Raw genomic sequence first — 15903 nt, 5'->3', positions numbered from 1 at the left:
AGTACCACTTTAGCCTGGGCAAAAAACAGTGTTATTCAGCCTTGCTTCTACTAGCTTGTCCGCAGGGAGCAATGCAGGAAGCAGCATCTGACTTTTCTAATTATCGAACCCCAGTGAGGCTGCCTGCCTAGGGTTCTACCTGGGCTCTCTTTCTCTGTGTCTCAGCCTGGCTTCAAGCACTGCAGCATGTCACAGGAAGAGAGCCTCACATATACAAGCGCGCGGACACACAGTACACTACGAGACCTACATGTATACATTACACACACACACACACACACACACACACACACACACACACACACACACACACACACACACACACACACACACACACACACTACTACTACAACCATACATCACACACAGCCTTTTCCTTGCACCCATGCCACCCCCGCTCTGTCACACACAGATATCCCGGGACTCAGTCTGTTTCTCTCTCTCTTTCTCTCATGTACACAGACCCATTCCCACTCACCTTAATAGGCAATAATCTAGCTAGACTAGCTCTCTCTCTCTCTCCCCAGCCCAGCTGTAACCCCTTCCATATAACTGTAGCCAGTCACAGCCCTCTACTCCTCCCGAGGAAGTAAGCCACTGTCCCGGTGGCTTCAGGCTGCCCACGCTTCACGCCTCATCTCCACCACCCCTCTTTAACTTCTGGAGGTGCCACGAGAATGTCTCTCTTGACTGGAGACTCATTTGGCTCAGAAGAGAGCGTTAGCTAGTGCTCCCCCTCCCGCCCGCCCGCCCTCCCTCCTTCCCCTCCTCCTCCTCCGCCTGCCTTGCATTGCCTTGTGCCCTCCCCTGGCTCAGTAGTGGCCATGTGCAGCCTGGCTGCTGCAGAGAGGGGAGAGGGGAGCTCTGCTAAGCCCTGCCGCTCCACACAGAGAGAGACAGAGACAGAGAAACAGGCCACGCTGCAGTTTCCTCAGGAAGTAGGAACATCTACACGGTGGCTCTGCTCCCGCCGCTAGCACACACAGAACAGAGGATACTACTCCGGAACGGGGACTGAAACAGACCCCTCTGTAGAGTATATTACAGCCCTCTGTCCTGACAGGAAGACTGACACTGATATACTTAGAAGGAAATTATCAATAAATCCTTCGCGGCAGCCGCTTTAGAGACGAATAGAATAAACGAGGGAAACTTATTTTCTGTTTTGTTTCAAGAACCAAGAATCTGTGTGCACATTTGTGAAACAAAACTATTGTATAGAGGTAGTCAACAAAGATAATGGCATAGAGAACACGTTAAGACGAAATCTCCTTATCGGTTTAGTCTGAGTCTTGCTATTCCAGGTTCTCAGGTTATTTAATAAAATATAAATAAAAGTTCACGGTCTTCGAGACGATGGTATCATTTTAGTGACGTCTAGCAAAATATGTCCCCGGGTGATCTTGTAACTGCTCATCCGTCCGAATGAAGCTCAACGCTGCAATCTAACAGCGCTAGTGTACTGTGTGTGTGTGTGTGTGTGTGTGTGTGCAAACCCAACAGCTTGTACCTATCCCCATGCACTCTCAGCAGCACTGCAGCACTCACACCACATTACACCTACTATTAAACCTCTCTGATAGCGCATGAAGATCACTGATACGTGCACGTCTCTGCCCATTACACTTTCCTATGCATCCCTTCGAAGCGAGTGTGCAGTTTAACTGGCTACACTGTCAAATCACTAGCGCGGGAGTATCTGTTTAGACTACAGCAGAGTAACAGGGTCTAAAAACAGATAAAGAGTGCCCTATCCTTTCAAACGCCCATAAAACCTCGGAACAAATAGACTTTGCAGTTCACGGTGTAGGCTAAGAGAGTTGTGGTCATCCTTTGGCATCACAGAGAAAAACAGACCGCCAGAATCCAAGAGTTAATATTGTGGCGCAGAGAGTGTTGTGGTGTATCACAAAGTACATTTGAGAGCCCGATAGAAACACAGATAACAGTGTGCGTCCCAACTGATACCCTAATTCCCTATGTGCAGATGTAGGATCTTAATTGGAACCAGTTTCCTACAACAGGAAAATAATGTGGATTATAATTAATGGACATTTTTTTTGGAGGCTTTGATACATTTTAGTTAGGGCAAATCAAGTCTGACAATTTAAAGTGGAAATTACAAACTTTAGAAGCCCTTTTAAACCTTGAAGACACGACAAGTTTGCATATCCTGCTGTGCAGGAAAATTCTCAGCAACAAAAGACTGATCAAATGAGGATCCTACATCTGTACTGCACGACTTTTGACCAGAGCCTATACAGGGAATAGGGTGCCATTTGGGATGGAAAGGGTGAATGACCCTTCCAGGAAGAAAATAAGACAGATAGGCTTTAGTTCCACAGCCTCTGCCCTTTCTCATTGGCTCACTGCAGAAAACACTTGTCACATGATACAACACGATCCTATCATGGACCATGTATGACCAGAAAAACACTTTAAATCACACATTCTGGAAGATGTACATATGTTTGTGAGTAAACACAAAGAAATGGGTGTCTTATGTCATGAACATGGTTGGTTCACCATTTATTTGCCTTCTCCCGTTTGACTGTGCAGCCTTGATTGTCCGAGGGGCGGAAACCTGGTCTCAGAGCTACTAGATAATGCACAGCCAAGGGCAAACAGTGTTGCATCTTCTACTGAATAACTCCAATGCAGCAGGTTTCCATAGAATCCAGATTGTGTTTCTGATGAAACAGGGCAGAGAGGGGCATCTGCTGCTGCCATATGACTCTAAATGCTTGATCCCAGTTCCAAGCCTGCCCTACCCACACTCTGTACCCCAAGCCTGTCCTACCCACGCTCTGTACCCCAAGCCTGTCCTACCCACACTCTGTACCCCAAGCCTGTCCTACCCACACTCTGTACTCCAAGCCTGTCCTACCCACACTCTGTACCCCAAGCCTGTCCTACCCACACTCTGTACCCCAAGCCTGTCCAACCCACACTCTGTACCCCAAGCCTGTCCTACCCACGCTCTGTACCCCAAGCCTGTTTTACCCACGCTCGGTACCCCAAGCCTGTCCTACCCACGCTCTGTACCCCAAGCCTGTCCTACCCACACTCTGTACCCCAAGCCTGACCTACCCACGCTCTGTACCCCAAGCCTGTCCTACCCACACTCTGTACCCCAAGCCTGTCCTACCCACGCTCTGTACCCCAAGCATGTTCTACCTACGCTCTATACCCCAAGCCTGGCCTACCCACACTCTGTACCCCAAGCATGTCCTACCCACGCTCTGTACCCCAAACCTGTCCTACCCACACTCTGTACCCCAAGCCTGTCCTACCCACGCTCTGTACCCCAAGCCTGTCCTACCCACGCTCTGTACCCCAAGCCTGTCCTACCCACGCTCTGTACCCCAAGCCCGCCTCCACTGTGGAACGCCTGTCTGCATGGAGGAGATTCAGAGCTTCCTGTACGAAGCAGAGCTAGCTAGCCTCTCCGTCTCCACCCTGCAGCAAACAATCCTCCCCTCTTGCATCTGCTAGTTTTTTTCCTCTCTCAGGTGGCCATCAATATTATTAAGACGTCGTCCTCAATGTCCCTCTCCTTGTCCTTTATTAGCCTATGACGCAAAACAGAAAACATATTTTATGACTTTTACCTCTCTCTCATACATTTCAACAGGAATTTCCAGAGCATAGGTCATCACGAGCCGTATGAAGCCCGCGACAAATGTGGATCCAATACATTCATTATTATCTTCTCACACCAGGCTGTTACAGATGTAGGATCGTAATTTGATCACTCTTTTTGCAGGATAACTTTACATTTAAATGTATAGTGTACCTGAGGTTTAAAAAGGCCTCTAAGGTTTGTAATTTCCACTTTGAAATTTAAGAATGGATTTTCTCTTACAAAACAAACGTACCAACCCCTACAAAAATGTCCATTAATTCACATTTCCTGGTGATGCAGGATTATTTTCCGGTGTAGCAAACTGGTTCAAATTAAGATCCTACATCTGTGCTTGTTGCTACAGGCGGCAACCTAATGAAACAAGAACAAAGACAACACAGCCTAAGTGGCGCGTCCATTACAGCCTCAAATAGACCGGCTCTGCTCTGGTCCCCATGTATAATTCATTGAGTTTGCAGAGTTGGCGAAACACAAAATGGGACACATCTATTCAGCTTAATGATGTGACGCGTCAGGACGAAGGCCGCGGTAACGACCATTAAACAAGGCCCGTGTTTATCTAGCCCATGTCGCCGGCGAGGGGGTGCGGCGAGAGAGCCCCCCCCCCGGCCCATGCCAGGCTTAGTGGAAGGAGGGTTGGAGACAATGAAGGCTGGTCGTCCTGTACCAACATGCACTTTGCTCTGCTTAAGCTCTGCTCATTGTTCGGCATGACAATGAGTGTCAGTCCTCGGGCCTGACTGCCCTGTCACCCAGCGCTGAATCAGATCCTTTCCCCTCTGTCTCGGCCTGTCCTACTTCATAGGGCCTAGTACAAACCGATGACATACCACCACGTCCCGGGTTGCATGACCCCTTGCAGAGGCATAAATGGACAGTGACTCTGGTAGACTCAGCTCAAAGCTTCAAGCGTTGGCCTCCACTCTACTCTGTCCTGTCGTGCAGCCTCAGCACAGCCTCTCACTCCACCTACAGGTCTACACTTGACATGATGGGCTGCGTCCTAAAATAGCCCCCTATTTTTTATTTTTTTGTACCTTTATTTATCCAGCAAATCCCATTGAGGGGTCCCTTTATAACTTTGAAGTGCACTACATTTAACACCGGCCATTTGGGATGCACTCGTGATAAGACATCGGAGGGCCACTCGCAACATTTGTCCTAAAACCCTGTAAATGACGTTTTCTCCCCTGAAAATGAAAGTCTACGAAATAGAACAAGTAGGAATTGAAGAGTTCGGTAGTTTAGGAAACACGTTCAACACTGCAATAAAGAATGAGAAAGACTGCAACAGTGGCATTGTAACTTCATACCAGAGAGGAAGAGAAGCAGACCAGTCTTTGGCCCTATAGGCCAGGCACAGTGATGTCACGCCAACGTTATACAGGATCCACTGTGTCAGTGTATTTTTAGTAGCAGAGTCATACAGTATATAGAGGTGTCGGGCTCTGATTAGAAGCTGCTGATCAATTCCACTCCAACAGCCTCTCCTCTCCTCATGGCCTGATTGGGCATGATTGAGCCATCATGTTCAGTGGGCTAGTTTGGGTGACCTTGGCTTGGCCGCCTTGGGCCAGAAGAAGCATGTTTTTTTTGGAACGCTCTTTATCGGCTCTCAAACATCAGCTCCGACGTAGTAATCACACCCTTAAGCCGAGATAAAAAATATCTCAGCCAGAGCATGCACATGTAATAGTAGATGTCATTTAACCAGATGCTTTTATCCAAAGGGACTTATAGTCAAGTGTGCATACATTGTACTTATGGGTAGTCCTGGGAATTGAACCCACTACCTTGGCATTACAAGAGCCATGCTCTACCAATTTAGCTGCAAAGGACCATATGAAAATACTAGGGGATAGTCTAGGTCCAGTGTTCAACAGTAGGCTCCTCATGTCCTGTCCCAGATGTACACCAAGCATCCTCCTCCTCACACCACGTCACTGTTTGGTGGATCTTTTTTAACACTTGTATTCCACTCTCCTTACATATCTATTGCACTTACAGTTAAAGTCAGAAGTTTACATGGACTTAGGTTGGAGTCATTAAAACTTGTTTTTGAACCACTCCAAAAATTTCTTGTTAACAAACTATAGTTTTGGAAAGTCGGTTAGGACATCTACTTTGTGCATGACACAAGTCATTTTTCCAACAATTGTTTACAGACAAGATTATTTCACTTATAATTCACTGTATCACAATTCCAGTGGGTCAGAAGTTTACATACACTAAGTTGACTGTGCCTTTAAACAGCTTGGAAAACTCCAGAAAATGATGTCATGGCTTTAGAAGCTCCTGATAGGCTTTTTGACATAATTTGAGTCAATTGGAGGTGTACCTGTGGATGTATTTCAAGGCCTACCTTCAAACACAGTGCCTCTTTGCTTGACATCATGGGAAAATCAAAAGAAATCAGCCAAGATCTCATAAAAAAATTGAGACCTCCACAAGTCTGATTCATCCTTGGGAGCAATTTCCAAACGCCTGAAGGTACCACGTTCATCTATACAAACAATAGTACGCAAGTATAAACATCATGGGACCATGCAGCAATCATACCGCTCAGGAAAGAGATGCATTCTGTGTCCTAGAGATGAACGTACTTTGGTGAGAAATGGGCAAATCAATCCCAGAACAACAGCAAAGGACCTAGTGAAGATGCTGGAGGAAACAGGTTCAAAAGTATTAAAATCCACAGTAAAACGAGTCCTATATCGACATAACCTGAAAGGCTGCTCAGCAAGGAAGAAGCCACTGCTCCAAAACTGCCATAAAAAAGCCAGACTACGGTTTGAAACTGCACATGGGGACAAAGATTGTACTTTTTTGGAGGAAAAAGGGGGAGACTTGCAAGCCGAAGAACACCATCCCAACCGTGAAGCACAGGGGTGGCAGCATCATGTTGTGGGGGTGCTTTGCTGCAGGAATGATTAGTGCACTTCACAAAATAGATGGCATCATGAGGATGGAAAGTTATGTGGATATATTGAAGCAACATCTGAAGACATCAGTCAGGAAGTTAAAGTTTGGTCGCAAATGGGTCTTCCAAATGGACAATGACCCTAAGCATACTTCCAAAGTTGTGGCAAAATGCCTTAAGGACAACAGAGTCAAGGTATTGGAATAGCCATAACAAAGCCCTGACTTCAATCCTATAGATAATTTGCTGCAGAACTGAAAAGGCGTGTGCGAGGAAGGAGGCCTACAAACCTGACTCTGTCAGGAGGAATGGGCCAAAATTCACCAAACTTATTGTGGGAAGCTTGTGGAAGGCCCAGTGGGACACTGGGAACGTGATGAAAGAAATAAAAGATGAAATATATAATTCTCTCTCCTATTATTCTGACATTTCACATTCTCAAAATAAAGTGGTGATCCTAACTGACCTAAGACTGGGAATTTTTACTAAGATTAAATGTCAGGAATTGTGAAAAACAGAGTTTAAATGTATTTGGCTAAGGTGTATGTAAACTTCTGACTTCAACTGGACATGTTGTATCTTCCATATTCCTGGCTGCACAATGAATTACCCAACCGGAAAAATAAAGTTGGAATTGGAATGAATTGAGGAGGCCCAATGACAGGTAGAGCCAGAGGTGGCATGTCCCTCTCCTAGACACGTCCTCACGCTCTACTCAACCATAGGAGATAGAGACAATAAAATGACAACATACGACATCTGCAATTTTACCATCCCCGAGCAGCGAAGGATTTCAGTATATTTTCATGCGGCACTTTCATGCATTTCTAATGTTTTTTGGAGCATGATGGCTATTGTAACGGAAAACAGTGAATGCTTTTCTTGGGAGTTTTTTTGCGAGGTCTGGGACCACGTGAAAAACGACATAGTAGAACTAGTTCTAATCCTACTGTACTTCACACTTTTCTCCCACAATTGCCATGATAGATGAATATCATTAGAATCATCGTCATCATGGGGTTTGTGAACATTTTCCAAAGCCTCCTTCTCAAACGGATGATCCCTGCTCAGAGACAAACAACAGTAGCAATATGAATCATCAACATGCTGACAGAAGAAAACAATACCAATCTGCAACAGCACAGCAAGGGGTTGTTAATAGGCCTCTTCTACAACAATCAAGGTGTTGAAATTACAAAGGAAGTCCATTGGCATTAGTTTCACCTGGAAGTGACTAGTAGTAGACTACTAGTGAATTAATAATAGACTAATACTAGACCTTTCAGTGTGGGAACAAAGGCAGTCCCTTTCTTCAACATGTCTCCTACCCGACTTGTGGTACAGTACTGACGACACCACGACTAGCCTGTCAGCGAATACAGCGAAGTGAACGATTGAGAAGCCATGATGCGGAGGTGAGTGAAATAGATGTCCATTTCCTGCTGTCGACTCGGCACTTCCTCTCCCACACACATATATAACCGATAGACAGGAATGGTGAGGTACAGAGTTTTCGGAAAATATTCAGAGCCTGTGGCTTTTTCCACTTTTTGTTACGTTACAGCCTTACTCTAAAATTGATTGCAATTCTACACACAATACCACCTCATGACAAAGCCAAAACAGTTTTTTGCTGTAGGGAATTTTAAAAAATGTTTAAAAAAAATCAAAATATCACATTTACATAGGATTCAGACCCTTTACTCAGTACTTTGTGGAAGCACAAGTTCTGTCAGGTTGGATGGGGAGTGTCGCTGCACAGCAATTTTCAGGTCTCTCCAGAGATGTTCGATCGGCTCTGGCTGGGCCACTGAAGGACATTCAGAGACTTGTCCCGAAGCTACTCCTGCGTTATCTTCACTGTGTGCTTAGGGTCGTTATCTTGTTGGAAGGTGAACCATAGCCCCAGTCTGAGGTCCTGAGCGCTCTGGAGCAGATTTTCATCAAGGATCTCTCTGTACTTTGCACCATTCATCTTTCCCTCGATCCTGACTAGTCTCCCAGTCCCTGCCGCTGAAAAACATCCGCACAATATGATGCAGCCACCATCATGCTTCACCGTAGGGATGGTGCTAGGTTTCCTCCAGACGTGACGCTTAGCATTCAGGCCAATGATTTCAATCTTGGTTTCATCAGACCAGAGAATCTTGTTTGTCATGGTCTGTGAATCTTTAGGCAAACTCCAAGTGGCTGTCATGTGCCTTTTACTGAGGAGTGGCTTTTGTCTGGCCACCCTACCATAAAGGCCTGATTGCCAGAGCGCTGCAGAGGTGGTTGTCCTTCTGGAAGGTTCTCGCATCTCCACAGAGGAACTCTGGAGCTCTGTCAGAGTGACCATCGGGTTCTTAGTCACCTCCCTGACCAAGGCCCTTCTCCCCCGATTGCTTAGTTTGGCCAGGTAGTCTTGGTGGTTCCGAACGTATTCCATTTCAGAACGATGGAGGCAACTGTGTAATTTTTTTAATATATATATATATATTTATATTACCTTTATTTAACTAGGCTTGTCAGTTAAGAACACATTCTTATTTACAATGACAGCCTGCCTGGGAACAGTGGGTTAACTGCCTCGTTCAGGGTCAGAACGACAGATGTTTACCTTGTCAGCTTGGGGATTCGATCCGCCCCAACACTCTAACCACTAGGCTACCTGCCGCCCCTTGGGGACCGCCCCTTGGGGACCTTCAATGCTGCAGAAATGTTTTGGTACCCTTCCCGAGATCTGTGCTCGACACAATCCTGTCTGGGAGCTCTACGGACAATTCCTTCGACCTCAAGGCTTGGTTTTTCTCTCTGATATGCACTGTCAACCTTTATATAGACAGGTGTGTGCTTTCCAAATCATGTCCAATCAATTGAATTTACCATAGCTGGACTCCAATCAAGTTGTAGAAACATCTCAAGGATGATCAATGGAAACAGGATGCACCTGAGCTCAATTTCGAGTTTCATTGCAAAGTGTCTGAATACTTATGTCAATAAGGTATTTCAGTTTTTTATTTTTAATACATTTGTGGGGGGAAAAACATTTTTGCTGTTTCATTCTGGGGTATTGTGTGTAGATTGATGAGCAAGAAAATGTATTTAATCGTTTTAGAATAAGGCTGTAATGTAAGAACATTTGGAAAAAGTCAAGGGGTCTGAATTAAAGGTCAACCGATTATGATTTTTCAACGCCGATACCGATTATTGGAGGACCAAAAAAGCATTTGAATTTTTTTTAATTTGTTATAATGACAATCACAACAACACTTATCCTAACTTAATATATCAATAAAATCAATTTAGCCTCAAATAAATAATGAAACGTGTTCAATTTGGTTTAAATAATGCAAAAACAAAGCGTTGGAGAAGAAAGTAAAAGTGCAATATGTGCTACGTAAGAAAGCTAACGTGGAAGTTCCTTGCTCAGAACATGAGAACATGTTGGTGGTTCCTTTTAACATGAGTCTTCAATATTCCCAGGTAAGAAGTTTTATGTTGTAGTTATTATAGGAATTATAGGACTATTTCTCTCTATACAATTTGTATTTCATATACCTTTGACTATTGGATGTTCGTATAGGAACTTTAGTATTGCCAGTGTAACAGTATAGCTTCCGTCCCTCTCCTCGCCCCTACCTGGGCTCGAACCAGGAACACATCGACAACAGCCACCCTCGAAGCATCGTTACGCATCGCTCCACAAAAGCCGCGGCCATTGCAGAGCAAGGGGAACAACTACTCCAAGTCTCAGAGTGAGTGACGTTTGAAACGCTATTAGCGCGCACCCCACTAACTAGCTAGCCATTTCACATCGGTTACACCAGCCTAATCTCGGGAGTTGATAGGCTTGAAGTCATAAACAGCTCAATGCTTGAAGCACAGCGAAGAGTTTCTGGCAAAACGCACGAAAGTGCTGTTTGAATGACTGCTTAGAAGCCTGCTGCTGCCTACCATTGCTCAGTCAGACTGCTCTATCAAATATCAAATCATAGACTTAATTATAACATAACAAAATACAGAAATACGAGCCTTTGGTCATTAATAATATGGTCGATTCCGCAAACTATAATTTCGAAAACAAAACGTTTATTCTTTCAGTGAAATACGGAACCGTTCTGTATTTTATCTAACGGGTGGAATCCCTAAGTCTAAATATTGCTGTTACATTGTACAACCTTCAATGTTATGTCATAATTATGTACAATTCTGGCAAATTAATTACGGTCTTTGTTAGGAATAAATAGACTTCACACAGTTCGCAATGAGCCAGGCGGCCCAAACTGCTGCATGTACCCGGACTGCTTGCACGGAACACAAGAGAAGTGACACAATTTCCCTAGTTATAAGAAAAACGGTTTTGTTATATTTCAATCTTCTGTGATGTATTTAAAGTGCAATATTGGGATGCAAATTCAAAATGGAAAACATGTCAACTCTATATCTGACATGGTATAGGTATCTTCTTTCTTTAAGCCCATAACCATGTGTGCGAGATGTATACTTTTGCTTCAAAGTAGACGTGTTTAAGACTACTTCGAAGCGTTCTGTGTGACCCTAAAAGGGTTTTAATCATACTTATGCTAAAATGTTTATTCTATTCTCCTGAGCCATTTAATATATGTTCGTATTTTCATAGTTTATTATTTCCTATTATTGCAATGTCGAAAATGAACTTGCAAGTAAACATTGCGTTGATATCCTGTACATATGACTAATAAAACGTTCAACTCACATACAGCAGACAGACAGGAACAGTGAGTTATATCACAGCAATCTGTGCTCCAGCCCCGGCACCAGAAAATGTCAAAATCTTAATTAAGACTAGAGATCTTATCTGACTTCTATTTCTCACTTCCTCGCTGTCTCTATTTGATGCTGCACTGGCCCAGCAGCACTCAGTGTCCCATAGGGCTCAAAAGTAGTGAACTATACAGGGAATAGGGTGCCATTTGGGGCTCAAACTGGGTTCGGATCTGATCCAGGCGCTGCAGGAAGAGGGCACGGACGCGTGTCATCCGAAAGGACTGCAGTTCCATTATGGATGCTTAGGGACATTTTACGTCACGAAGGCAGATGGCTTTTTTCTTGACCGGGGGTTGAGAGAAATCCTCTGGAAACATATTTGTTCATTAAGTGGCAATGGGGCTTGACAGTTCTGCTCTCTAGCAGCAGCAGTGTGCGGCTGCTAGCGTATTCTAATGAGGCCCACGACATAGCTGAATGTGGGAGGGATAGATATATATATATATATATATAAATAAAGAGAGAGATAGAAAGAAAGAAAGAAAGAAAGAAAGAAAGAGAGAAAGTGAGAACGAGAGAGAGGTGAGAGGGAGAGAGAGAGAGGAGAGAGGGAGAAAGAGAGAGGGAGAAAGAGAGCAAGAGAGAACAAGGGAGAGGGAGAGAGAGGAGAGGGGAGAGAGAGAGCGTGAGAGAGAGAGGGAGAGCGAGAGAGAGAGAACGAGAGTGAGGGAGAGGGAGAGCGAGAGAGAGAACGAGAGAACAAGAGAGAGAGAGTGAGGGAGTGAGGGAGAGGGAGAGAGAGGAGAGGGAGGGAGAAACAGACAGACAGCATTATTACTCACTGGAAATCACTGCTACACAAAGTCACCTTGGGACAAAACTCTGATTTTGAGAGGAAGAATGTACAGGCTGCAGTAGTGACAGACGTTTGTAAGCAATATGCATAACACTATGCTAGCAAAGTGAACAAGAAAATCTAAGCACTGAACAAGAGAACTGATTTCAAGGCCTCCTACAACACTACTTAAAAGGTCTTAGTAACTTCATCTAAAAACCTCAAGTAATATGAAGAATTTCATAACATTTCATGGAATGCTATTCATCACTTGCCTGACGACTCGCCCTGAATTGAATTCCGCTGCTCTATCGATCGCTACATACATTCAGTCTGAAACTGACACACTCAAAGTCGTTTCTGCGACTCCAAAACAAAGGGCGTTGTACGAAAACAAATTGGATCGTCTCTAACAAATCAGAGTATCAAGTACCATGTCATTATCTGGCCCAACCCATCGGTTTCTGGGACCAATCAGAACAGTCAGAATGTGTTTGCATTCTAGAAATCCTCGGGGAGGGAGGCGAGAGAGTGGAGAAGAAACTTTTGTGGGCGTGGCGTATGGCTGGAGTGATGTGGATGGGTAGCCAGGCAAATTCCTCACATTCCGTTTCAGTATTTTCACATATAGAAAACAAATCTCTGTTGACATTGTGTCAACCGGCCTCTCTGATGACAGTCTATGTGAAGCATGGCATTCTATACACTGTACATATGATCCTCAGAGCTCTAGCTTCTCACATGAAGACGTTCACTTAGATTACTAGCAGACAGCTCCCTGGATCATGATATCAGCCACCCAAGCCATAGACTGTTCCCTCTGCTTACCGTCCAGGCAAATGGTACCGGAGCATCAGACCTCGGAACAACAGACTCCGAGAGAGCTTCTACCCCTAAGCCATAAGACTGCTAAATAGTCAATGAATGGTACCCAAGCTATCTGTACTGACTCTATCTTCCACTGACGGCACACTTACTGGACTATATATATACACACACACACACACACCATAGACACACTCACTCCCACACACTACACCGTCCCTCCCACACAAAATCCTCACACACACATGCACACCGACGCAACACTGTCACGGCTGGCTGAAGGACTGGACCAAGGTGCAGCATGGTAAGCGTACATTTTCTCTTTATTTAAAAAAATGACACCGACAAAACGAAGAACAAAAACCAACCCGTGACGCTTTGGGCTACGTGCCCTGAACAAAGCCAAAGTTAACTTCCCACAAAACAGGTGGGGGAAAAGGGTACCTAAGTATGGTTCTCAATCAGAGACAACGATAGACAGCTGCCTCTGATTGAGAACCACACCCGGCCAAACACATAGAAATAGAACATCATAGAACATAGACTGCCCACCCAAATCACACCCTGACCAAACCAAAATAGAGACATAAAACGCTCTCTATGGTCAGGGTGTGACAAACACAAACACACGTGCACACTCACACACACTTTTACAATTGTCATATGCTGCTGCTACTCCGTTCTTTATTTTACTCTCATCTATTATGATGCCTTCATGTACATATCTACCTCAAGTACCTGGTACCTCTGCACATTGATCTGGTACTGGTACTCCCTGTATATACAGTTGAAGTCCGAAGTTTACATACACCATAGCCAAATACATTTAAACTCAGTTTTTCACAATTCCTGACATTTAATCCTAGTAGAGTTTGGATCACCACTTTATTTTAAGAATGTGAAATGTCAGAATAATAGAAGAAAGAGTTATTTATTTCAGCTTTTATTTCTTTCATCACATTCCCAGTGGGTCAGAAGTTTACATACACTCAATTAGAATTTGGTAGCATTGCCTTTAAATTGTTTCGCTTGGGTCAAACGTTTCGAGTAGCCTTCCACAAGCTTCCCACAATAAGTTGGGTGAATTTTGGCCCATTCCTCCTGACAGAGCTGGTGTAACTGAGTCAGGTTTGTAGGCCTCCTTGCTTGCACGCGCTTTTTCAGTTCTGCCCATACATTTTCTATAGGATTAAGGTCCGGGCTTTGTGATGTCCACTCCAATACCTTGACTTTGTTGTCCTTAAGCCATTTTGCCACAACTTTGGAAGGATGCGTGGGGTCATTGTCCATTTGGAAGACCCATTTTCGACCAAGCTTTAACTTCCAGACTGATGTCTTCAGATGTTGCTTCAATTCTGTATATCCACATAATTTCAATCCTCGTGATGCCATCTACTTTGTGAAGTGCACCAGTCCCTCCTGCAGCAAAGCACTCCCACAACATGATGCTGCCACCCCCGTGCTTCACGGTTGTGATGGTGTTCTTCGGCTTGCAAGCCTCCCCAATTTTCCTCCAAACATAACCGTGGTCATTATGGCCAAACAGTTCTATTTGGTTTCATCAGACCAGAGGACATTTCTCCAAAAGGTATGATCTTTATTCCCATGTGCAGTTGCAACCTGTCGTCTGGCTTTTTTATGGCAGTTTTGGAGCAGTGGCTTCTTACTTGCTGAGCGACCTTTCAGGTTATGTCAATACTGGACTCGTTTTACTGTTTCCTCCAGCATCTTCACAAGGTCCTTTGCTGTTGTTCTGGGATTGATTTGCACTTTTTGCACCAAAGTACGTTCTCCTTCCTGAGCTGTATGACGGCTGTGTGGTCCTATGGTGTTTATATTTGCGTACTATTGTTTGTACAGATGAACGTGGTACCTTCAGGTGACCTACGGTCACCGCAACAGCCCTATCTGTGACAGAGATAAGAGGATGGATGAAGAGGAAGGACGTTTTCCTCTCTGCATCGGAAACATGAACGTGGAGTTGCATCTTTGGCTAGATCATTAAAATGCCATTAAAGAGGCTGTCATCTGTGTGTCTGCTGAAGTGACAGCCAGTGCCTGGCACGGAGGCTGTCTGAGAGAGAAGAAACAGAGGTTGCATTCCAAATGGTACCCTATTCCCTACTGGTGCACTATGTTTGACCAGGGCCCTATGGGCTACACTATGTAGGGAATAGGGTACCATTTGGGACACGGAAGGCGAGAGGGCGAGAACAAAAGAGGATTCCTCTAATCTTATTTTGCATCTTATCAATGGCCATTTTATCACAGAGAAATGAACAGACAGAGATTGGACCACAGACAAATTTGGATAGTTGGTCTCTCTCCAAAACCCACATGATTCTCTGTAGACTGTACTGCAGATGAGGTGGTTTTGTAAGCTACACATCAGAAGAATGTCAAATGGCATCAAATGGCACCCTATTCCTTAAGGAGTGCACTACGTTTGAGCACCCATAGTGCTCTGGTCAAAAGTAGTGCACTACATAGGGAATAGGGTGCCATTTGGGATGCATACAATATCCTCCAAGCTCACATAAAACAGCCTGATCGTAGAGGGCTGCTGTGCCGTTGTGTTGTTCTGCCTGGCTGGCTGTACCACAAAAGCTGCTGCTCTTATGATCTGCTGCTGTTGCTGTTCATGATGATGCCTTCTGCAGCTGAATGAAAGCAACACAAAAGCCAATCTGTGTGTATTTTAGGACACAACAAAGATCCAAACACTGCCAAAGAAGGGCAATAATTTCTTCCTTTCGGACTGCCATTCATCTGGGCCTCACAAACATACATTTCCTCTGGTAGCTCGATAGCTAAGTCTTTTCCAAAATGTGGCTCCAGGCACGGTCTCTCTATGAGGAGAGCAATGTAGAAATGTTCGATCCTGCCATTATACTGCTATTGCAGTGAATAAAGGGATGTAAGTAAGCCGACCTGCAGTGTTAGTTCAGC

The 15903-nt window shown here is 44.6% G+C and overlaps 1 protein-coding gene across 7 annotated transcripts in view; it reads right to left on the bottom strand.

The window, feature by feature from the left end:
• Nucleotides 1-15903, bottom strand: part of LOC135547170 (plakophilin-4-like) — a 115650-nt gene that overhangs the window by 69557 nt on the left and 30190 nt on the right. The gene's annotated exons all lie outside the window — the stretch shown is intronic.

Source organism: Oncorhynchus masou, chromosome 10 (assembly GCF_036934945.1).
Source record: "Oncorhynchus masou masou isolate Uvic2021 chromosome 10, UVic_Omas_1.1, whole genome shotgun sequence".
In the NCBI taxonomy this organism is placed as follows: domain Eukaryota; kingdom Metazoa; phylum Chordata; class Actinopteri; order Salmoniformes; family Salmonidae; genus Oncorhynchus; species Oncorhynchus masou.
The sequence above is the reverse complement of the archived record's forward strand: the minus strand, read 5'-3'. Positions and strand labels throughout refer to the sequence as shown.